General features: G+C 39.9%; 1 pseudogene; it reads left to right on the forward strand.

Annotated features, from left to right (window-relative positions):
- The window catches only part of LOC142442442 (26S proteasome non-ATPase regulatory subunit 8-like), a 135,668-nt pseudogene extending 109,306 nt beyond the window's left edge, over positions 1-26,362 (forward strand).
- The last annotated feature ends 519 nt before the right edge of the window (positions 26,363-26,881 follow it).

Below are 26,881 nucleotides of genomic sequence, written 5' to 3' on the forward strand. Positions count from 1 at the left end.
AGATTGGAGGTAAAATTTCAAACAAAAGGTTTTTTAGAAGGAAAACTGCAGAGTTTACTTGGGTATATATGCTTTTCCCTTCAAATTTCCTAGAACACAGTGGTGATGGCTAGAGCGAGGGTAACCATTGGGAGATTGAACATAGTTGTTCCTGCTGCCTCTCAGCATCTAGAAGAGTCTCCCATAGGTGATGACCAAACCAAACTCACTGACATTGAGTCACTTCCAATTCCTAGTGACACTTAAGGACATAGCAGAACTTCCTTTTTGCTTTTCTAAAACCATAATCTTTACAGGAACAGACAGCTTCATTTCCGCTGCTAAGCCTAAGTGCAACTAAAATTTTAAATGAATATATAAATAAGTGGAAATATAAAACAGAAACATATCTCTGTGCCAATAGCTGTCTCTTCTTTTTTTCAGACAATATAGGTCAAAACAGTTAACCAGGCCACGTCACATCCAATAGTACACCCAGGAGCATCCGAGAGGGCAGATTGGCTAAGAGAATAAACTAGCATGCCCAAAAGGATACAAATGACAACAATTAAAATGGGAACTATCATCCTCAAATAATCAACAAGCAAACCAAAACAAAAAATCCCTAATTCAAAACCTCGTTATCAAGAATGTAGCATTTTCCTTCAGAATTTTATTTAAAAATAGTTCTGTGTCCTAGGCTCATGTCTCTCTCTATGCCTAGAAGGTTTGGAGAATCTTGGGTGTAGCATTTAGTAACTCACGTCATGAAGAAAGAGAGAATCAAAGTGTAAGTTGTATCTTCACATTGCCTCCAGTTCTCTTGTCACAGTCTTCCGACAACTAGAAGAGACACATTGACCTGCTCTTCCCTGAACTCCGTGTGCCCAGTTTGACACGTCACTAGCAAGTTTCCCTGAATGATTTCATTGTCTCTAAGCACCCTTCGAGCCTCTTAAAACTGACCAGTCAGACTGGGCCAATCAGTAGGCATTTGCTCTTTAATCACGGAATGTATGCCAATATGAACATGCCAATTAAGCTGGGTAGAGTTGGAGAATGAAGTATGTCGATGGGTCTCATCTGACATGCCACCCTGAAACTGATATATGGATTTCATAAATGTCAAAAGATGAGACATTCTTTTAGAGGATCTTGCTCATTGGTCGGGTCAGGTAGCCTCATTATTAGTCCAAATGTTTCTGGAACATGGTATGGAGCATTTATTCTGCTTTCTCATACATTTTGTGGAACTAATTAATTGAACCACCAGACACTGTATATCAGCAGACCGGCATCCTTTTCCAAAAGATGTTTAAAAAAGGAAAATTTGGAAGCAGGTGTAAACTTAAAAATTGAAATGAAATCTTTCATCTACAATACAAACTAATCATATATTACAAACTAATGAAAACTCTTGGTTGTGCTCCTGTGGCATTTGTACAAAGATTAAGAGGCTGTTGTGTGAATGACACAATGGAGTAGTGCAGCTTTAAAATCAGGAAAGGTGTACATCATGGTTATATCCTCTCACGATACTTGTTCAGCCTGTATGATGAGCAAATCAAATCATTGGAGAGCCTGGTTTATCTGAAGAAGAATTCGGCATTAGGGTTGGAGCCAGTCTTATTACCATAACACTCTGAGATATGTATATTACACAGCATTGCTTGTTGAAAGTGAGGAGGACTCGACGCATTTCCTGTATGGATTATGACTCAATGTCACAATCTTCACTAATGGACCAATAGGTAACACCATGAAAATGGAGTAAAGGTTGAAGTTGTCAAGGATTCTGTCTTGCTTGGATCCACAAGCAATGTTCATGGAAACAGCGGTTAAGAGATCAAAAGGTTCATTGCGTCAACCTGCTGCACAAAACCTTTTTAGAATATTGAAAAGCAAAGATGCTACTGCTACTCCACGACCCAAGCCGTGGCATGTTCAATTGCTTCACGCACATGGGAAAGTTGGAGAGAATACCAAAGAACAATCAATGCATTTGAATTTTGTTTCTGGAAAAGAATATGGAAGTGAACATGAACTGCCTCAAGGACAATCTATTCTGTCTTGGAAGATGAATGGTCAGGGTGCATGTCAGAGGCCAGGATGGCAAAGCTTTATCTGACACACTTTGGACATATTGTCAGGAGAGGACATCCCTGGAGAAGGACATCCTGCTTGGTAAAGTGCAAGGGCAGTGACAAAAAAGAGGAAGGCTCCCAACAAGATGAATGAATTTGACGGCTACACCAACGGACTCCTGCATAGGAACAACTGTGAGGCTTGTGCAGGGCTGTGCAGTGTTTCGTTCTGTTGTTGATAGGGTCCCTAGAAATTGGAAGCAACCTGATAGCTCCTAATAATAACAGCAAGACCAACAATATACAATCTTCAATATTCAGAGGACAATCATTACCATGCTTAACTCATGTTATAGGACTGAAAACTTGAGAAGAATCCAGTCATGTAGTAGATCTTGCTGGTGGAATGTGTACTGCTTTCTTTTGTGAAACTAAAGCATAGGGATACTTTTAAATGCTTCTCAGCCCAGATTATTTTTTTAACTATTACTACCCTTTTTAAAATAACATTTGTGCTATTAGGCTACTTCCCATTAGGAGTCTCTAAAAGAAATGACTGCTTTTTGTTTTCCTTTTATTTTAGTGGATAATGTATGTCAAAATTTCCATTTTAAGAAGTTTTAAATGTACAATTTAGTGGCATTAATTTCCCCATTGTGTGCATCCATCAAAACCACTACTTATTTCTCAAAGATTTTCATCACTCCAAATAGAAACTCAATAATTTTAAAGCAATAAATCTATGCCTTTCCTATAGTCTTTGGCAACCACTAGTAATACATTTTTTACTTTATTACTTTTACCCTTCTAGTATTTCGTATACATGTAATCACATAATATTTGTCCTTTACATAGATTTATTCCACTTAACATGCTGCTTGGAAGATTCAATAATGTTATAACATGTCCCCATGTTGTTGTAAAGTGCTAGAGAGTCCGTTCTGTTTCACAGCAGAATGAAATGCCACCTGGTCCTGCACCATTCTGACAATTGATCTTATGTGTGAGCCCATTGTGGCCTCCACTGTGTCAATTCATGTCATTGAGGACCGTATTCCTCTTTAATGTCCCTCCAATTTACCAAGCATGATGACCTTTTCCAGGGACTGGTCTCTCTTGCCTCCAGACCCGAGGTACTTGAAACAAAGTTTTGCCTCCCTTGCCTCCCAGAAGCATTGTGGCTGGATTTTATCCAAGACAGATCTATTTGTTTAATTAGCAGTCCATTAGACTTTAAATATTAATCGCTAATGTGATAGTTCAAATGCATCCATTTTCCTTTGGTCTTCCTTATTTACTGTGAAACTTTCACATTCAAATAAAGCAATTGAAAATGTCATATATTGAACCAAGTGCACCTTAGTCCTCAAGCAACATGCTTGCTTTTCAATACCTTGCTGAGGTCTAAGATAGCAGCTATACTTCATGTGATGTGCTGTTCAATCTTCTGACTGCTGATTTCACAAGCTTTCATGGTGGATACAAGCAAGACAAAATCCTTAACTACCTAAATCTTTTCTCTGTTCACAATAACATTACCTATTGATCAAGTTGTGAGGATTTCTTTTTCTTAAAAGTGAGGTTTAATCCACACTGAAGACTGTAGACCTTGATCCTCATCAGCAAGTTTTCAAGTCCTCCTTTCTTTCAGCAAGCAAGGTTGTGTCATCTGCACATCACAGGTTGTTCTCCAATACTGATGCCCCATTCATCTATCCAGATTCTCTGATTACTTGACAGATACAAATTAAATAAGTATTGTGAGAGGATACAACCCTGATACATACTTTTTCTGACTTTGAACCATGCAGTCTTCTATTGTTCTGTTCACACAACACCCTCCTGATCCATTTATAGCTTACAAATGAGCACAATGACGTGTCTTAGAATTATAAGTCTTCTCAAGCCTGTCTATAGTTTGATACACACAGTGGAACACCTTTGCATATAGTCAACAAAACAGAAGTAAATATCTTTCTGGTATTCTCTGCATTCAAACAATATCCATGTAAAGTCAGCAATCCCTTGTTCTATGCCTTCTCCTGAATCTGACCTCTACCTATGACATCTCCTTCTCAATGTCCTGCTCACATTGCTTTTGGATGATATTCAGCAAAAATTTACTTTCATGTGATATTAAGGATATATTTTTATAATTTTTGTTTCATTCTATCAGATCACTTTTCTTTGCAATGTGTACAAATATGGATTTTGTTTAGTCATTTGGTGAAGTATTGCTTGGCATAGACAAATGAGTGCTTCCAGTGCTTCGTCAGCTTGTGGAAATATTCCAATTGGTATTTCATTAATTCCTGGAGCCTCGTTTGTGGCTATCACTGCAGCTTGGACTTCTTCCTCTATTGTCATTGAGTCTTCCTCATATGCTAGCTCTTGAAATGGTTAAATATCGACTCATTCTACTTGGTATAAACACCATGTATTCTTTCATTTTTGGTACTTCATTCATCAGTCAATATTTTTCCCATAGAACCTTTGAGCATAGCAACTCAAAAGTTGATTTTTTTTCTTTAGTTTCTTCTGTTTAAGATGTATTAAATATCTTCTTTCATTGTTTTCACTCTAGTACTGTGAATATTTCCTAATATTTGGCTTTGTCTTCTTGAGGTGACCTTTGAAATGTCCTGTTCAGCAACTTAGCTTCATCATTTCTCCATCATGTAAACATAGAGTTCCAGAATTATATAGCCTACCACTCCCCATTTAGAAGAAAAATTACTCAACACCCCTGAAAATTAAAAACGTTTGTATTTACACCAATAATCATGGACATATAGTTTTTTTCTTATTTTTAGGTGCCACGGAATCAATTCAAACTCATAATTACTCATGTACAACAAAGAAATGGGTTTGTGTCATGCTTACAATTGTTCTGTTTGAGTCCATTGTAACAGACACTGTCTCAATCCATCCTGTCAAAGGCCTTCAGCTTTCGAAGGACTAGTCTCTCCTGATAATATATCCAAAGTAAATACCACAAAGTCTTGCCATCCTCGCTTCTGAGGAGCATTCTTGATGTACATTTCCAAGACAGACTTAGGATTATAGAACAGAAAAATTATGGGTCAGAACCCTGTAGCAGGAGACCCAGAAAAAGTTATGTTAGCCCTTACATGAGCCTTATGTTTAAGATTGGCACCGTTAATTCTTCTATTTGAGGAGGGTATTTCCATCATATTTCAACAAGTGTAGTAATCGAAAGTAGGCAAGCTTTAACCCTAACCTCAGGGTCCTCTCAGAGTTGTTCCTTAAAGGAAAGTGAGCACTTATCTTGCAACTGATCTCTGCTCCCGTCTTTTACTATTAAACTAAACATACAAACAGCAGGTAGCCCTCCTACATGTCTCATGGACATAACTGTTACTAACACTCAGAGCAACACTTTGAGGAGAACTTACTTCCCCTATTTGATCTCTGATAACTCTTGGTTAGAGATATTTGGGCAAAGTTACATTATATCAGTTATGGTGCTAGACATTCATCTGTACCTTCTGATTTCAAAAACCAAACACCATAAGATTAACTCCTTGATTCAGGTGTTTTCAGTGTGTGAGGAAAGCTCTAGGTTCCAAAACATCTCCTTATTAAGTGACACCAAAAGTTCCTAATCACTAATTTCCTTACAAGAAAGCACTGAAGGAAACTGACATAAAATATCAGTCAATGTAGTAATATATCAAGATCATTTTGATCATGGTCATCTTTCACTATTATCAACAAAGTGTGACTGAATTTATTAGGTAAAACTAGGAAGAAATAAGTTTTGTCAAAGACAAATGTGAAAAGAGTGCTTGCGTGAAAATAATATTGCTCTCAGGTATTCTGGTTCCTTGGTTTAGGGCAAAACACACTGCACCAAGTGGATGCCTATTCGATAGAGCTGCTCCTTAACATTTGGACTGTAAATTTTTTTCTTTAACCCATCCACTAGCAAGAAAAAAGGAATCTAAGGCAAAATAAAAATATTTAAAGAATGGTGATATAAATTCTACTACTCTAGTACATTTGGAAAACATAGGAAATGAAATGTATGATAAACTAATTTAAAGAACAAGATGAACTTACTGGACACATATCAGATATTAATAGACAAACATTTAGGACCACCTTCTATGCCTAAGGAAAGATGCCATAGATATCTTGTCTCATGTGAAAGATAAAAGTTTTCCATTTTAAGTGTCTACTTACACACAGATTTGTAGTTTTCTGTCTGGGATAAAGGAGTTCAGTTATAGAAGTACTCGAAGGCAATGAGAATGAAAAAGTCGCTATGTTAATGTCATGTGGTCAAACCTGATATGGAACATACTGAAATACAAATACCTTATTTGTGGTCATATGTTGTTTTTGATACATAATTAGGGTTCCTTTGTCTTCACAGAATATTCTGTCTAGGGCTCTTCACTGACTTACTTATTTTTTAATAAAACATTTGTGATAGTTAGGTTTATTGTGCCAACTAGTCTAATAGGGACATATGGGCAGGGTTTAATCGGGTTGCAGCTTGATTGGAGGGCAATGGAGACAAATAAAGACAGCCAACATCCCATCTTCCTCTTGTTCCCGTGTGATCAGACCAGCTTGCTGCTGCTTGAGCTAGTTCTCTTCCTCAACCTGTGTTGCACTACCTGTGGGCTAAGTCAGCCCAAGGATCATGTCTCTAGAGTTTAAGACTCCATAGAGACCTGTTTTGCCACACCACATCCCTTGGGCTCGAGGCTGCTGGATCCTGTCACCTTGTATTATTTGAGTTTGAGATCCCATCAGGACCTGCTTTGCTAAATCCCTTGCTACTGACAGCTGCTGACTGACCCTGCTATCTCTGGGCAGACTCTGCCTGTCTTTCTTCAGGGAAGACTATGCTGTCTGCTTCTTTGACTATGGACCAGCAGCCCGAGTGAGGTGAAGGACTTTCATTATATTAATTGTTCCATAAAAGTGAGTTGAACTCAGCCCTCTGTACTGCTGTGTGGACTAGTTAGAAGTTATATTCCTTCTCGCTGTAGAAATCTATCTATGTTCTATCTATCTATCTATCTATCTATCTATCTATCTATCTATCTATCTGATCTTAAGTGTCCTGGTTTTGTTTCTCTAAAGAAGCCTGCCTAACAGCATTTTTATTTTCTGGTTCTGTTGAATAAGATTTTTTAAATTGCTTTTCAGATCCTTGATACACACTTCAGAAACCATCTAGTCTAACAATAATGTGAAATATTGTTAGCAAAAACATTGCCTTTATTCCTTCCCACTAATCATATTTATCATAAACCCCTATAGTTAAATCTTTTGTCTATGGTTTGTTGAAACAAATTATAACAAACTTACAAAAAATATGTTCTGGTTAATAGTGCAGCACTTTAAATTGATATGGATTAATCTATTATACTATTCTCTATTCAAAGTAAATGGAAAGTAAGACAACAAAGAAAGGATGTTTTCCAATTTTCACTGATGTAAGCTATCCTCCTTTAATCATTGTTACCTAAAGTGAAGCAAAGAGATTTATAAGTCACTTGCTAATTCTGAAAAAAAAAAGTTCTACGTTCATACAAGTCTTGAGAGATTATTTAAAAGTTCACTAGTGTAATTCCCAAGATTAACTGGGAATATTAACTTGATTGAAAATAGGGGCTTATTTAAATCAGTGGTTAAATATACATAAAATGTTTTTTCCTTATTCAATATTTGAGGATTTGTGTCTCACAACTTAGATAGGAACAGTAACATCACAACATTCACAACTAAAAGTGACAAAATGAAGATTTGAACACCTGTATCTTTGATATTTCATGTTGAGGTTCTCATCTTTGAGAAACTGAACTATACGAAGAAGAAAGCAACACTAGGATTGGGGAAAAACTCATGTTATATGCAGATGACATCATGTTGCTTGAAGTACTTATCTGTGAAGATGAATGGTTTCATCTTCAATATGGATTGTATCATAATAACATGGGAAAAACAAAACACTCACAAATGTACCAAAAATAAACATCAATGTAAATGGAGAAAGGATGGAAGTTGTCAAGGATTTTCTTTTACAGGTATCCATCATCAACATCCACATAAACAGTAGCTATTAAATCAAACAGCACATTGCATACAGCACACGTTCTATGAGATAATATTTTTATGTTTTAAAAATCAATGACAGGCCGTGAGGATGATGTTCCTGAGTAGAGCAGCCAGTCCACAGAGAGAACAACATGGCTGGCCCCACTATGAGACATGATTCCCCTCAGTGACTAAGGGCGATACAGGGGACAGCACCAGAGACACAGTGTGGGAATTGCACCTGACCTGATCCCACCACACCAAGGCAAAGCACTGGGGGAGTGCAGTGGAACAGTAAGGGAATGGAGTGGCAAGGTCCCCAGGGAATGCTGAAAGTGGACTTTGGGGCCAGGGCGTGGTGCCCAAACAGACTGGACTGGAAAACGCTCCTAAGGGCCAACAAACGATCCTTGAAGGAGCTACAAGCTTTTCTTTTGTGAAGTGTTTTGTTTTGTTCTTTATCAGTGGTTTGTTTTTGTCGTTTTGTTGTCTCGTTGTATACTGTTGCTCTTTTTTCCTGTCTTGTTTTTCGTGCATGTTAGTGTCTCCACAGGTCTGTCTGAATAGAACAGGGTGGATGAACTATCTGGAGGAAAAACAATGGGAACGACAGTTCTGGGAAGACTTGGGGTGGGGGGAAGGTAGGGGGGTAACGAAGTGGTGTTAACAAACACAGGGACAAGGGAACAACATGGGACCCAAAATGGTAGTGAGGGGGGAGTGGCAGGCCTGGTGGGGAATGATCAAGGGCAAGGTTGCATAGAGAAGAGGTATAGCTGTAGCCCAGGTGGGGACGGAGCATGATTGTAGGGCAGGAGGAAAGTCAAGGGAGATGGAGGAAAGAGCTAGGAGTCAAGGGGCATTTATAGAGGTCTAGACAAAGACATGTACAAGCAAATATATATATGAGGATGGGGAAATAGATCTATGTGTCTATATTTATACGTTCAGTATTAAGGTGGCGGAGGGACCTTGGGCCTCTACTCAAGCACTCCCTCAATGTATGAATACTTCCTTTTATTAAATTGGCACTCTACGATGCTCACCCTCCCGACACAACTGCTGAAGCCAAAGTGGGTGAACAAGTAAATGTGGTGAAGAAAGCTGATGGTGCCCGGCTATCAAAAGAGATAGTGTTTGGGGTCTTAAAGGCTTGAAGACAAACAAGCGGCCATCTAGCTCAGAAGCAACAAAGCCCACATGGAAGAACAAACAAGACCTGTGTGATTGCGTGGTCCCGAAGGGATCAGTTATCAGGCATCAAAGAACAAAAAATCATATCATTGGCTGCACACCTCCATGATACGATCGCCGAAGACAAACAGGTGCATAAGCAAATGTGGTGAAGAAAGCTGATGGTGCCCGGCTAACGAAAAAGATAGTGTCTGGGGTCTTAAAGGCTAGAAGGTGCACAAGAGGCCATCTAGCTCAGAAGAAATAAAGCCCACATGGAAGAAGCACACCAGCCTGTGTGATCATGTGAATATATATATATATATAGTGAATGAAGGGGGAAGTGCAGAGTGGAGACCCAAGGCCCATGTGTCGGCACTGGAGATCCCCTCATAGAGGGGTTTAGGAGAGGAGATGGGTCAGTCAGGATGCGATGTAGCACCTATGAAGAACACAACTTTCCCCCAGATCCTGGATGCTTCCTCCCCGCAACTACCATGATCTGAATTCTACCTTGCAGGACTGGGTAGGGCAGAGGTTGTACACTTGTGCATATGGGAGCTGGAGGCACAGGGAATCCAGGGTGGATGATACCTTCAGGCCCAAGGGTGTGAGGGGCGATGCTGGGAGAGTGGAGGATGAGTGGGTTGGAAATGGGGAACTGATTACAAGGATCCACATGTGACGTCCTCCCTGGGAGATGGACAGCAGAGAAGGGGGGGAAGGGAGGCTCCAGATAGGGAAAGATGTGACAAAATAACAATCTGTAAATTATCAAGGGCTCATTAGGGAGGGGGGAGCAGGGAAGGAGGGGAAAAAAAAGAGGACCTGATGCAAAGGGCTTAAGTGGAGAGCAAATGCTTTGACAATGATTAGGGAAAAGAATGTATGGATGTGCTTTATACAATTGATATACATATATGTATGGATTGTGATAAGAGTTTTATGAGCCCCTAATAAAATGTAAAAAAAAAAAAGAAACAAAATGATTAGGGCAAAAAATGTACAGATGTGCTTTATATAATTGATGTATGTATATGAATGGATTGTGATAAGAGTTGTATGAGCCCCTCATAAAATGTAAAAAAAAAAGAAACAAAATGATTAGGGCAAAGAATGTACAGCTGTGCTTTATATAATTGATGTATGTATATGTATGGATTGTGATAAGAGTTGTATGAACCCCTAATAAAATTTTTAAAAAATAAAGAAAGCAATGACACCATTTAGGACTAAGCAGTGCCTGATCCAAGACATGGTATTTTCAATCACTTCATATACATGCAAAAGCTGAACAATCAATATGGAAAGCTGAAGAAGAATTGATGCTTTTGAATTATGCCACTGGTGAAGATAATTTGAATATACAAAGGATTGTCAGAAAGAGTTTTGAAAGTCCAGCCAGACTACTTCATAGAAGCAAGAATGGCAAGACTTTACGTCAACTACTTTAGACTTGGTCTCCGGAGAATGTAGTCTCTGGAGAAGAACACTAAGGTAGGGAAAGTTCAGTGTCAGTGAGATTGAGGAACACCCCCTCGCCCCCAAGGGATGGATTTGCACAGCAGCTGCAACAATAGGTTTAAGCATTAAAATGATTGTCGGGATAATGCAGGATCAGGAGGAATTCATTCTGTTGTAAATTGAGTCACTATGATTTAGAACTGACTGAATAGTACTTAGCACTCATAACAATAGCTTCTTTGCAAATCTAAATCTTCTCACTTTAGGAATATTTCACCCATATGAGAATTAAATCCATGCACCAGTCTCATTGTTCTGTGATAGATAAAATCAAGTGAGCTGGGTTGAGTACTCTAGAGAAGCACAACAATGAAATTTGTATGTGTTTATAAATTTTAAAAAGAGTTATGCCAAAAATGGCTTATACAGTAGTAGAAGTAGGAAAGTCCAGTCCAGTTCAAATCACACTTCAGCTAACTCATGAATGCTAAGGAATAGGAAGCAGGATGATGAAGCAAAGGGAGGGTGCATGGGGTACAGACTGTCAAATGCATAAGTAAATGAATCCAAAGTTAGGTAGGAATTTACCATTGGTAGTCCACTGACAGCCCCTAAAATTATCAGGTGATGCAACAGATCAAGGAACTATAGGTAAGATCCAGCTTTCCCAGAAGGTGGAAGGTCAAAGAGAATTCTACTCTTTCTTATACAAAAGGCCATACCTCCAAGGAGATTGGTAGGTTGGGCTTCTCTTCTACCTTTACCCAGGAGTACCTAGATGACATAACACCTAACCATCACACTGACATGTTACATTTGCATTGTAGAAGTGCTCTGAAAACTTCTGTGATTTAGCTTGCATTCCTGTCTGAAATTTCAACCTACAAATGCCCATTTCCCATTCTTTTACATCTTCTGTAGGATCATTTAGGAGCCCTGGTCACATAGTGGTTACTCATTGGGTTGCTAATCCTAAGGTCAGCCATTTAAAATATCCAGTTGTTCCATGGGAGAAAGATGAAGATATTCACTCCTGGCTATTCTTGCAGCTGATTGTACTTGGATCTACAGTCAACCCTCATGGAAACAGGAGTACGGAGATCAGATGCTGTAATGCATTGAGTAAATCTGCTGGAAAGGACCTCTTGAGAAGAGTGTTGAAAAATGAGGTTACCTTGAGGAAGATGATTAGTTTGAGCACTAAGCTGAACTTTAACCAAAACATGATAGTTTCAATCATGCCATATGCATGTGAAAGCTGAACAATAAGTAAGATCAAAGAAGAATTACAATGTTTGAATTACTGTGCTGGCAAAGATAATGAAAGTCCCATGGACTACCAAAAGAACCAGCAAATTGGTTTGGGAAGTACAGCCACAATGCTCCATAGAGACCAGGATTGCAAGACTTCTCACATACTTTGGACATATTTTAGGAGATACTAGCCCCTAAAGTAGAACACCTGGCTTGATAAAATTGTGGACAATGAATATAAGAAGGGTGTCAACAAGTTGGATTGGTAAAGAGGCTGCAACAATGAGCTCGAGCACAGAGCGATTGTGAGGCTGGTGCAGGACTGGACAGTGCTTTGTTCTGTTGTGCAGAGGGTCACTATGCAAACATGGTTATTATGTCTCAGAACCATTTCAATGACAACTAACAACAACGCCTTTAAAGAGTTACAGTCTCATAAATTCACAGGGTCCAAGTGAGTCAGTATTGACTCAATAGCTATGATACACACACACACACACACACACACACACACACATATATATATATATTTGTTCTCTCTCTATATATTTATATATCTATATGGATATATGGATAGATGGATAGGTAGATAGATAGATAGATAGATAGATAGATAGATAGATAGATAGATAGATAAATAGATAGATAGATAAATAGATAGATAGATAGTCAATATTGACTAAATGGCAGTGATATATGCACACACACACACATATATATTTACTAAAACCCAAACCCACTATAGTTCTGTTGATGATCAGAACTCACTGTAAACTTATTGGAGAGAAAGCATTGGTCCCATAGGGTTTTCAAGGTTATAAATATTGATGAAAGCCCACTGCCATAACTTTTTCCCACAGTGTCGTTGCTGTATTCAAACTGTGGACTTCTTAGTTAGAAGCTGAGCATGTTGACTCTTACACAAACAGAGCTCCTTATAGTTTCATAATGAGTAAAATTGACTCAATGTAAAGATAATTTATTTTTCAAATGCCTAAATTCTCAAGAAGGAGGTTGGATGGTGCTGCCGTATAAGCATTGGAATGATAATGGCAAGGTCAGCAATTGCAACCCCCCAGATGCACTGCAGGAGAAACAGGCAGCTATCTGCTCCTGTCCAGACGGATGGCCTTCAAGATCCATGTAGCACCACTGTGATTTGGAATCTAATCAAAGATGGTGATGTCAATGGTCTCAGTGAACGAAATATTCAATACAATATTGTACCATTTTCCTCCACCCTTCCCTTTTCTCTTTCTGCAAAAGCCCTTTCACTTTCTTATTTTCTCTATCTACCCAGTAAATGCTTTTTGCTTTCAAATTCTCAGTTGGCATAGTTTTGTTAAAATCTCATAAATAGAAAATGAGACCGACATTGGGTTAAATCTTACTTTTTGCCATTTAAGACGTGAGACTTTTTTCTCGCAATGATTTACAATGACTTTTCTCACACTGTGAGTTCTCACAATGATTTTTCTCACAATATGCTATATCACCTGTGTGTTCTCTTTAGTAAAAAATGTATAAAGCTTCTCAGTACATAGAGATGTTAATTAAGGATTATTATCTACCTTTTTTCCTCCTTTCTGCTTTTCTGAAAAATTCATACAAATAGTCAACCTGAGACTTAGTCAAATTACATCTTACATCTACTTATATAACTACACTACTAATTTATGTTCTGAAAATAACATTTCTAGACTCAGTTAAATAATCCCAATAAAGCTTTGAATTATTTTTACTGTCCTATAGACAGTTTCCTTTGGTGTTGCTGATTGTGTTAGTTACTTTTGAGCTAACTGTGACTCACAATGCTTGTCAGTATAAAAGAGTGAAATGTTACCTAGTTTTGGGTTATCTTCATAATCATTGTATTTCTGAATCTCTTGTTAGGGCTATTGTGCCAATCTTTCACATTGAGATTTTACCTCCTATATCAGCTATCCCAAATTTTTACCACATTTCATTTCATTATATTTTAAATTTTATTTTACAACCTACCTCAACCTGAGTGAGCCTTGGAGGAATAGTGGGTTGGGCTTCTAAAAACAAAGTCAACATTTCTAAACCAATATCCACTCTGCAGGACAAGATGAGACTAGGGGGGTAGTGGAGGAAAACAAAAAGAAAAATGAGTAGGTGATTCCAGGAGCCCAAGTAGAAAGCAAGAGTTTTGAGGATGATGAGGGCAATGAATGGATAAGTGTGCTTTACACAATTGATGTATGTGTGGATTTTAATGAGTTGCATGAGCCCCAATAAAATGATTTTCAAAAAAGAGTAAAAGTTATGGAAAACCACATGAGCAGTTCAACTTTACCCTTTAGGGTCATTATGAGTTGAAATAGACTCAATGTTAGTGAGTTTGTGTTGGTTGACTCACTCTGATTCTCTCAGCCCTAACAGATGAACTAACTTTATTCTCTTCTAATAATGTACAGGCTATGAGATTAGAATTATATCAACTTTCTTCCTAGCATCTTCAAACCCATATACGTATCTGCTGACCTAGCTATATATTTGTGTTCACACATATTCTTCCATGTTTTTTTTCACATAACCCATCTTACTCCCAAGAATGGAAGTTTTGTCTATAATATTAATCTTATTACACTGTTGCTCCATCTGGGACCCTGATTCATTGCTGATACCCAATTTTATTTAGATATTGGTCCTTTTGACTCACCATATGGAATATGCTTATTTACTTTTCATTTAAAGGACTTTTATTGGTCTTATGTTTCTTGCAGATTATAATCTAGGTAAACTTTACTTTCTAGCTCCTTGAAAGAAAATACTAACCTTTCTTTCTTATCATGCACTTCTTTTTTTTTTTTTGCTTCTTCCCCTATCATGCACTTCTTAATCAATAGTATAACTTCCTTCAATTATATTTTATAATGTAGCTCACATCATTTTTTATCTTATACCTAACTTCTTAACCTTAGAATCCAAAGGGAATTTTGAGTCACTATTTAATTGATTTTGCCAAAGTATCTGAAATTGTTTCCTCCTTAAAAATTATTTTTCCATGACTTCAAGGCACAAGTATCTTCCACAGTCTATTGATATCTCCCTCATTTTATTTCTTACTATCTCTTTGTTTAGTTTAAATATAATAAGCTTCCCAGAAACATTCCTGCTGTCTGAGACCACTCCGTTTCTGACTGCTCCCAGGTCAGCCCATGCCACTGTAATGCCCTGCTGCATGCTCCCAATACTGGTGACTCTGAGTGCTCCTGCCTTGCTGTGCCAGCCCACTCCTGCCAGCACGGGAAGCTCATGCCACTGCCATGAACTTTGCACATCTAAATGATTCTTGATCTGAAGAGCGTACATTCTCCACATTTAACCTCACTTTAGAGCCCTACATCAGCACCACCTCCTGTGGCAGTGAGGCTGCATCCACCTTTCCATGCTATTAGGCATCCTGAAAACGTAATTAAACATTTTTTTTAATTTGACAAGAAAAAAGGTTTATAAGCATGGCCTGAAAGACCAGGTAAAAGCAGCCTCAGGGCATATACTCCAGTCACTGAACCTTCTTACCACTGTTGGCCACTGAGCTATCAAGGAACTCTGCCTACATTGCAGTCTGACCCACCTCTATAGTAGGTCACAGGCAGTCCCATGAAAGCATCTTTAACAGTAATACAGAGGAAGTCCTAAGGGCCCCCTGGTCTCCCAGAAACATGGGGCCTACAGAAGGATCAAGGGAGAATTAACAGACCACATCACTCTCAACCAAAAAACCCGAGAAACAAAACACAGTAGCAGAGTTAATGGTGCTCGTAGAAGAATCAGACACGGATCTGCCACAGAAAGAAAGCTTCAGAAGTCTGCTAGGAGTAATACAGGAGTTGAGAGAAGCAACGTAGAATAAGGATGCAATGATAGAGGAGATGAAGTCACAATAGAGGGGATGAAATCCGCAAAAGTGAGGATGAAATCCAGACAGCAAAGAGAAATACAGACACTAATGGATGAGGTAGCAGAAGCTACACACAAGGTTACAGAATTTATTATTAGACTCAAGGAGGCAGAGAACCATATCAGTGATCTCAGAAACTCAAACAGACTTCATCAAGTGAGAAATACAGCCAGATAGGAAAATTAAAGAAGCAGAAGATAAAATGAGAGCAATGACAGATGCTGTGAAGAGGAATAAGTTTTGAATAATTGGTCTACTGGAGCAGAACACACCAACACGTCGGCAGCCATGATAGCGAAGGAATTTCTGGAAGAAAACTTTCCCACCTTAATGAGTGAGAATCAGGCATTCATAAATGAAGCTTGGAGGACACCAATTAGACTAAACCCCGAGAAGAACAAACCAAGACATAGAATAGTAAAACTATCCAACTTTGAGGAAAAAGAGAAAATTTTAATAGCAGCAAAAGAAAGGAAGACAGTCACACAGAATGGAGCAACATCTTGCAAAGGCTGAAAGAAAGAAAAAACACACCTGCCCAAGAATCTATCACTGTGCCACGTTATCCATTAAGATATATGGGGAGAGAAGGGTCTTTCTGGACAAGAAAAGACTCAAAGAATATGCTGCAAGACACCTGACCCTGTGAGATACTGGCCGACTTATTATGGCCAGAGGATAAACCTCCATCAAAACACAAGCAGGAGACCATCAAATAGTCCACCTCGACTCAGAAGCCAATGTACAGACAACAGTTACCAAGATAGCAGGGGCTCAGAGGGAAAAGAAGACAAGAAAGAAGTCCCCATATGAACACCGATATGAAGGGAGATAGAAAAAACTACATGCTGGACAAAAAGTCAAGCCCGAGCAAATTTGAGCACATAGAGATTATCAGATGTCTTTCTTAGATCACCACACCATAAAGCTAATAAAAGTTAATAAAAGGCGACCATGCCATACCATAAAGCTTATAAAAAGGCGACCACACCACACCATAAAGCTAATAAAAGTTAATAAAAGGCGACCAGAAAAGCAAGGGAAAACAAATGGAGGATGGACAATGATATGTGACATGAATGGGTACTAGCACAGATTAGAGAGGAGGTTAGGAAGTTTCTAGGAACTAATAAGAATGAGAATACAAAGTATCAAATCTTATGGGATACTGTGAAGGCAGTTATCAGAGGTAGCTTGATATCAATAAATGCATATATGAAAAAGAAGAAAGGCTTATGACTGATATGTTATCACATAAACTCCAGCAACTAGAACAGAGTCAAAAGATTAATCCCTTAATAAAAATCAGGGCAGAGTTAAACCAGTGGGAAGACAAGAGAATAATTCAAAAATAAATGCAGCAAAATGGTTCTATGAAAGAATCAACCCAAGTGACATACCACTGGTGAACCTAACCAAGGAAAGGAAGGAGGAAACATTAATAGCCAGGATAAGGGATAAGACAGGGGAAATTACAACATACCCAAATGAGATGAAAAAGATATTCACCAAGTACTATAAAGGACTGTATTCTAATGAATTCAGAAATGTTGAAGAAATGGATAAATACTTGGAAAAACAGTACCTTCTTAGATTATCTCTGACAGAAATCAAGAACATCAACAAACCTATAGCGAAAGAAAGATAGGGTTATCAAGAAGCTACCAACAAAATAATCTCCCAGACAAAATGACTTCACAGTGGAATTCTACCAAGCATTCAGGGAAGAGTTGGTACCAATCCTCCACAAAGTATTCCAGAGCGTTGGAAAGGATCACAAACTCATTCTATGAAGCCAGTACAACTTTTATACCCAAACAGGGCAAAGACCTCACAGGTATAGAGAACTATAGACCAATATCTCTAATGGACATAAATGCAAAAATCCTTAACAAAATATTGGCCATTAGAATAAAAAGTATATAAAACACATCATCCACCACAACGAAGTAGGATTCATCCTAGGGATGCAGGGATGATTTAACATCTGAAAATCTATCATTATACATCACATTAATTTTAAAAAGTATAAGTGCCACATGTTAATATCGACAGATACAGAAAATGCATTTAACAACATCCAAGTATAAGCGCCACATGTTAATATTGACAGATACAGAAAATGCATTTAACAACATCCAACGCCTATTCCTGATTAAGACATTCACAAAGATAGGACTATATAAATTTCTCAAGCTAATACAAGCTATCTATGAAAAGCCAACAGCCAACATCATAGCCAATGGAGACAAAAGCAATTCCACTGCAAAAGGGGACCAGACAAGGATGCCCCTTGTCCCCACTTCTATTCAATATTGTACTGGAGGCCTTAGTCAACAACATAAGACAGCAGAAGGAAATTAAGGGTCTCCAAATGGGAGAGGCGGGGGTGAAATTTTTGCTATTTGCAGATGACATGATCCTGTACATTGAAAACCCCAAAAGCTCAACACCTGGAGTACTTAAAGCAATATAGGAATATGGAAGAGTGGCAGGAACAGGACCTACAGAGGTTGATAGGTTTTCTATACACATTGAACGGGACCATGGAAGAGGAGACCAAGAAGATAGTACCATTCACAGTAGCCAAAAACAAACTGAAATACCTAGGAATATTTTCAACAACAACAAAAAATAAAACAACCCTAAAGACCTATACAAGGAAAACTACAAAACACTACTACAGGAAATCAAAAGCCACCTCCACAAATGGAAGAACATCCCATGCTTGTGGATTGGAAGGCTCAACATAGTTAAGATGTCAATCTTACCCAAAGCACTTTATAAGTTTAACCCTATTCTGATTCAAATGCCAACAACCTTCTTAAAAGAATTGGGAACACTGACCACCAATTTCATATGGAGAGGGAAGAAGCCCAGAATTAGCAGAGAACTCCTCTAGAAGAAGGAGAAAGTCAGAGGACTCACTTGACCTGATTTTAACACCTACTACACAGCTACAGTGGTCAAAACAGCATGATACTGGCATAATGACCGATACTTAGACCAGTGGAAAAGAATAGAAAGCCCAGAAGTAAAACCATCAGCATATAGACAACTGATCTTCGATTAGGGTCCCAAAATCAACAATTTGGAAGTAGATGCCCTTTTTTAACAAGAGGTGCTAGAAACAATGGATATCCACATTTAGAAAAATGAAACCGGAAGTTTACTTCACCCCAAGCACAAGAACAAAGTCAAGGTGGATCACAGACCTAGAAGTAAAACCCCAAATCATCAGGCCCATCAAGGAAGGATTTGGGACTAGCCAATTGGCCTAGGGAAATGGCCCAGGGAATTAGTGGGCTCACTAAAATAGGGAAGGGTACACACAGAGGTGAATTGGAAATCAACAAATGGGATTTAATAAGAATAAAACACCTGTGTGCCATGAAAGATGTCACCAGGAGGCTAACAAGGAAACCAACAGACTGGGAGAGGATTTTTAGTAATGGCACATCAGCAAAAGAGCTTATTACTAAAGTCTACATCACCCTCCTGTCCTGCAAAAACAGGAAGATAATTAACCCTTTAAGGAAGTGGGCAAAGAACTTTCATTAGGCAGGAGACCCATATGGCCAACAAACACAAGAGAAAGTGTTCCCGTTCATTAGCCATAAGAGAAATGCAAATTAAAACAACCATGAGCTATCACCTAACACTTCTGAGGTTAGCCCAAATCAGAAAATTAGAGAACAACAAACATGGGAGGGGATGTAGTAAAATAGGAGCCCTCCTCCACTGCTGGTGGTCATGTAGATGTGTACAGCCACTGTGGAAAGCAATCTGGAAATACTTAAAGAAAATGGAAATTGATTTCCCTTATGACCCAGCCATGTCCCTACTTGGCATATACCCAGAGGAGGTAAGAAATAAAACACGACCAGTCATCTTCCCTCCAATGTTTATTGCAGAGCAATTTACAATCCTGAAAAGTTGGAAACAATCTAAATTTCCATTGATAGATATGTGGATTAGTAAACAATGGCACATACACACAATGGAGTACCACGCAGCACTAAAAAGTATAGAAAATCATAAGAAACACATCATGTCATGGGAAGTATTGGAATGAGTTATGTTAAGCGAGGTCAGCCAATCTCAAAAGGACAAGTATAACCTGAGTTCTTTGGGGTAAGTACAATCAGCACAGCAGGAATAGAAGAAAAGACAGTTATCTCACGATATACAGGTGGAAGCATAGGCAGTTGGGGGAGGTCAGACCAAACCCAGGGAGGCACATGTGTATCCAACATAGAGAAGGGGAAAGGGGAAGGAGGAGGGAGAGTAGGGGTGGGGAGAAACTGAGATGATGGCATTGGGAAACACGGCACTAACCCACCCAGGGGGAGAGTATTGTCCGTGTCTCCACAGAATTGGAACGTGCATACAGACCCTACCATGGTGCACCAAACCAGAGGGCAATGTAACACATGGAGGAATGCATGATAATACTGGACAACAGGGCCGGCCCCAACCAGAACCAGCCTGACCCTACCCCTCAAAGAGTGTATCGTGAGAATGTCGCTAGACCCTCTGGTGGGGGCAAGGAATCAACCTACCATGCTCACATGGAAGCAAACCAACAAGGCAAAACAGAAAGGGGCAGTCGACCTAGACACCATTTAGGCACTCCAAGCCCAGAGGATACTGTGGGACTACCAACAGCTCAAAACATGTTGTCCCCTAACTGGAGCATATGGTGACAGGGGACAATAATGGGGACACACAGCGGGGAGACAGTGTGGGAATGAAGCATAACAGATCAGCAATTGGAGTAAAGCTGAGCCACAGAGCCCCTGAGGAGCCCCAAGAATGGACTTTGGGCTAGGACGGGCAGCCCCTGGGTCTCCCCCAGGACTAGCGGCGAGGGACCATGGGGGTCAGCAAACAGACCTGGACCTATGTAGGGTCTTTTCATTTCTTTTTTCTCATCTTTTTCTCTCTCCTTTTGTTTTCTTCAACCATATGTTTTCATATTGTTTGGACTAGGACATTGCTGGTTTGCCTAATTCAATGGGTTGGTCATGGGAGGGAAGTCCGGGGAGAAGGCAATGGGGCCAATGGCCTCAGAAGGTAGAGGGGGAAGAAGGAGGTGGGGAGAAGGGTGTGGTGAGAGGACAGCGTCATGGACAGGGGAATCAAAACCAACATCTAGGAGAGGGTAGAGATCTGGCGAGTATTAGAGCAACACACCAAGTTAGCGGAGGAAGCGCTAAGAAGTGTAGGAAGGGGGAAAGTGATGGTGGGGCAGGAGGAGGCAAAAGGAAACAGAGGCAAATTCTAGGAAGCCAAGGAATGGATAGGGAGATTAACAGATGCGTGCACTTGTGTAAATTCATAACAATAGTGGCATTGGCCTATTTATGTATATTTATAAGGCGATACATTGAAGCTGCACATGGGCCTTGGGCCTCGGCTCATACCTTCCCTCAATACAAGAACATTTTGTTCTAACAAATTGGCATTCTGTGATGCTCACCTCACCTCCACCCCCGCCCCATGATCGCTGAAGACAAAATGGGTGCATAAGCAGACGTGGTGAAGACAGAGGATGGTAACCGGCTATTAAAAGATACAGTGTCTGGGGCCTTAAGGGCTTGAAGTTAAACAAGCAGCCATTCAACAGTGAAGTAACATGCCCACATGGAAGAAGCACACAGCCAGTGTGATTGTGAGGTGTCATCAAGGCCAGGCAATGAGCGTCAGAATATTCACAACGAACAGTAAACAAACAAAAAAATGTGTTGGTGAGAATGGAGGGGGGCTGGATCAGACACCAGAAGCCCACTGTGGACAATGGAACATCTCCCCACAGAAGGGTCACAGGGAGGGGATGAACCAATCAGGATGCAGTAGAGCACTAATGGATCTCGCTATATACCTCTGATCCCTTGAAGCCTCCTCATCACAACCCCAGTGTGCTTCCCACCCTGGACTACACGGGGGCATACACATAGGTATAGGCAAGAGATAAAACTTACAACACATGGAACCCAGGAACAGGACTGGGAATAAAGATACACAAAGGATAGGGGGAAGCGACGAAGATGTGGAGAGGGAGGGAGTCACTGATCGCAATGAAAGGCACATAACCATACACCTCCACCCAGGGGGAAGAACAACAAAAATCCGAAGGGAAGGGAGACAGTGGTAAGTGTCAGATTTGAAAAAAATTAATAATCTATAATCTGTCAAGGGCCCATGAGGGTTGGGGGTGGCGGGGGGGGGGGAGGCAGGAAAAGGAAAAACAAAGGAGGAGCTGATCCCCAGGCCTCAGTGGAAAGTAAATGTCTAGAAATGAACATGGCAATATATGTACTAATATGTCGGATACAACTGATGTATGGATTATAATGAGTTGTAACAGCGCCCAATAAAATGATCTAAAAGAAAGAAAATGTAAATGAAAAGCACACATACACAAAATCAATAACTTGTGAAGCATACCAATAAAAAGACAATGGATGTTTCAATAGCTCATTCTGACTGGTGGTGCAGCTCTGGGAGCTACCAACACATGGGAGAAAGGAGAAAGAACCCCTAAGATTACATCATAAAAACAAACTAAACTTGCCCCCTTTGATTTAAAAAATAAAGAAAAGAAAATTCTAAGCTTCCAAATATCAACCATTTATTTTCTCTTATTTTACCAAAACCCATACTCACTGCCATCGAGTAGATTCTGACTCAACAGGTTACTCTATATAAGATTTCCTAGGCTGTAAATCTTTATAGGAACAGAGTCTCTTCTTTCTCCAACAGACCAACTGGCGAATTTGAACCTCTAACCTTCTATTTGCCAGTCCAATTTTACTCCATAATTTTACAAAAATTTCAATAATCCATCTATCATCTATCTAATGATTTTAATTTTATTTAAGGGCTATATATAAAATTTGAGGATGTGCAGGCTGCATTTTGGCACTGTGCTGATTCTTGTCTTCCAGATAAAATTCCAACTGCTACTAAATAGCTGAATATGCTTTCATCAATTATTGCATATCCATTATTTTTCTATATAGAAATTTTTCATGACTCTCTTTGTCTAGAGCAGGTTTCATCTGTTTGTTTTAGTCGTGAAAGCTAAGGAGAGGAGAGACATTCTATATCCAAAGTGTCAAAGGGGAAAGAGTGGTGATCTGGGGTGAAAAAAAGGAATGTCTTAAGTCAATTCTAAGAAAATCATAGGATACAATTGAAACTACAACTAGAAACAAAGCAAAAGATGAATGCCAAACATTTTAAGTAGGATTGAAGCAAACTAGGGATAAAGATTCAAAAAGTTCTAGGTGATTATAATGTACTGGGCACTTCCATGGCTTATGGAACCAACTGCCAAACTCTTCCTTGGAAGATCACATTGACTAAAGACACAATCCATGAACACTGGCACAGGATATCTCCGTTTCTAAGCTTTATATCCAATCAAATCAGCTATTAAATCCGTTTACTACCTAACAGAGACGGCGTTCCTTCTATTCATTTTATTGTCACTGCTTCAGTTCTGGTCTTTACCATTTGTCACATGGACTACTGAAATAGCATCTAATCAGTCTCTCTTTGTCTGCCACTAATCTCTTAAATAAATGTTCTGCATTGTCTTCAAAATGATCCTTCTAAAATATCAATCTGAACAGGTTGCTTTAGTTATTTTTAAAGTTCTCTGTTAAAAAGTCAAAGCCTCCATCCCTTAGCCTACATGTCTTAGCATGTTCAACAAGGATATCCACAAACTTAACTCTGCTCACTTCCCAGTGATGATTTGCCACTGCTAACGTAAAGCGCACTTCTCTGCTGATTCTCTTTCACCCTTCTGAACTTCCTGGCAATCACATGACTGTCAGTTTGTTGTAATGTGGTGGCTTGTGAAATTATTTGTTGAATAGATAATTAAAGAAACTCAATTATATGAATAATAGAGCATCAGGATTGGATGAAGGTGTATTAACAACTTTCAATGTGCAGATGACACAACTTTGCTCGCTGAAAGTAAGGAGGACTTGAAGTGCTTGCTAAAGCCCTTAAAGATCAAGAATTGTAGCCTTCAGTATGGATTATGACTCAATGTAAAGAAAACGAAAATCCTCTCAATTGGACCAATATGAAATATCACGATAATTGAGAAAAGGTTGAGGTTGCTAAATCTGCTGCATAAGACCTCCTTAAAGTGTTGACATAAGAGGATGTTAGTTTTAGGACTTAAGCCTCCCCTGAGCCATAATATTTACAAATGCGTCCTATACATATGGAAGTTTCAATTGACATGAATTTTTATTTTCAAAATAGATTGCTTTAAGTCATGTTTCTGAAGAGCATGTCTTCTATTAGAGGGCAGGTTTCTCATTTATTTATTTATGCATGTACCATATTTGGATGCATGCCTACTAACAATAAATGTTCAAAAATGTTTTCAGTTTGATTGATGGACTGAATAAATGAATGGAAGGAAGGATGCCTATGGATGGATGGATAGAAGGATAGATGGATGTATTGATGGATGACAGATTGGTAAATAATTTATTTTCAAAATTATCATATTTCATATATGATAATGTGAACAAACTTCACTATGGGGAAAATTTGGACACTCTTAGTTAGTACTTTTAAATGAAGACTCACAAATAAACTACAGAGAAGGAAAAGGTTTGTCAACCCCAAAGGGGAAATGGTCTCTTTTTTCAGATTGAGTTTCTAGGTGACAAGATCAGTGAGAGTACTGCCTTTTAGAGCTGCTATTTAAATTTTTAAATGTTATTTAAATACATAAAAATTACTACTTCTCCCAGTAATTATAGTTTAGGGATTGCTCTAATGAAGGTTCAGGGAATAAATTAGTATCTGGCAACTAATCAGTAACACATGAAGGGAGTGAAACTCCCCTTGGTGACCCCCCTTCTCTCTCTGGCCCCCTCAATTATTACTGCTGTCTTTCCTAGCAGCCTGAGCCCCACCCACTGCCTGAGGCACTCCTAAATCATTTCTGTTTAGCCCAGGAAGTCATCATGTGTGCGAGTTCAGTGATGACAGGAAAAGGGATCATCCTCCTGCGCTGGTCTTGCCTTCTTGCCTTTGTGTATCCCACTCAGCTCTGAGGGCTGAGACTGCATGTATTTTTTTTGGGCAGCCTCTTTTTTTCTTTCATTTAATTAATGGATCACTCAAATGAAATAACCTTGACCTGCCCCAGTGGTTTTAATACTACTTGCTGCAGAAACCTTAAAGAGCCCTGAATCTTTCTATCTTATTTTTGTGTTTACTTAAATCAATCTTGTGTTTGCATTTTACCTATAAAACCTACTGCTGCCAAGTGGAACTTGCGTTAAAGTGGAGTCCCCTGTAGAGTAGAACTATCCGCAGGGGGTTCCAGAGCTGTGGAATCCTTTCTTTCTCTTTCTTTTCCTTTTTTGGTTGACTTTTCCCACAGTTTATTTTATCTGGTTGGGCTATTGGTATATATATTTTTAATCATTTTATTGGGGACTCCTACAACTCTTTTCACAAGCCATCCATCCATCCATTGTGTCAAGTAATTTGTACATTTGTTGCCATCATCATTCTCAAAACATTTGCGTTCTACTTGAGCCCTTGGTATCATCAGCTCCTCATTTTTCCCCTCTCTCCCTTCCTGTTCCCCCCTCCCTCATGGACCTTTGATAATTTATAAGGATTATTATTTTGTCATATCTTACACTGTCCAATGTCTTCCTTCACCCACTTTTCTGTTGTCTGTCCCCCAGAGAGGGGGTTATATGTAGATCCTTGTGATCGGTTCCTCCTTTCTACCCCACCTTCCCTCCACCCTCCCTGTCATTCTGGCCCATGAAATCCTGGAGATTGGAGCCTGGTGGCACATCCTGCGCAAGGACATCCCTTCCTCCGAGCGCTACATGATTCAGCTCAAGGGCTATTACTGTGATTACAAGGGGCTGCTCCCCTAGTCCGCCTACACGCACCAGCTCCTGGGCCTCAACCTCGTCATCCTGCTGTCCCAGAACCGGGTGGTAGAGTTCCAACCAATCTCTACATCAAGAACCCTGTGTCCCTGGAACAGGACCTGATGGAAGGCAGTTACAACAAGGTCTTCCTGGCTAAGGGCGGCATCCCTGCTGTCAACCACGCCTTCTTTACTGACATCCTGGTGGACGCAATCCGGGATGAGACCTCCGGCTGCAGAGAGAAGGTTTATGAGAAGATCATCCTCAGCCAGGCCACCCGAGTGCTCTTCAACATGCCCAAGAAGATGAAGGACTACGCCAAGAAGCGAGGGTGGGTCCTGGGCCTCAGCAACTCCTAGAGCTTCCCCAGCCAGCAGCAGACGCCCAAGGACACCACCATCCCGTCCCTGACACTGGCCGAGCAGGTCATGGAGGACGCGTGGCGCCTGGAGATGCTCGTCTGAGTCCAAGGGCAGCAGGCGGGCTCCGCTCCAAACAAGGCAGATTGACAGTCTGTCCTCCGTCCCTGTCTCCCCAGGGTGGGGGGAGTTCTGAGGGCCTTGGCAGATGTGGGATCTTTAGGCGCCCCCTGCTGACACTCTTCCACAACCCAGGGGCTGTTCAGTGGCCATTCCCCCATGGGTTCTAGCAGGTGAAAGAATACCTGAAAGTGTGTATGGGTGGGACGGGGTCAGGGGTGGGCACCGGAGTGCATGGCTCTGTGGGGTAGGGACCTTGTCATCACCTGTGATGCTGGACTGGGGCCCCAGTAGGGCCCCACTTTCTAAAATGTTGGCAATAGCTTAAATGAGTTTTCAAAAAGGAAAAAAAAAATAGCTGTGTAATTCTTTACAGGATCAAACGGCAACATCCTTCTCCCATGTTCCTATTTTGGATAGCAGTATGCATGTCAACCAATGTATCACCTGTATCTTATGGACATCTCACTTACGGACATTCTATATCTGCATCCTGTACTATCT

The sequence above is a fragment of the Tenrec ecaudatus genome, chromosome 3 (genome assembly GCF_050624435.1).
Source record: "Tenrec ecaudatus isolate mTenEca1 chromosome 3, mTenEca1.hap1, whole genome shotgun sequence".
NCBI classification, from domain to species: Eukaryota; Metazoa; Chordata; class Mammalia; order Afrosoricida; family Tenrecidae; genus Tenrec; species Tenrec ecaudatus.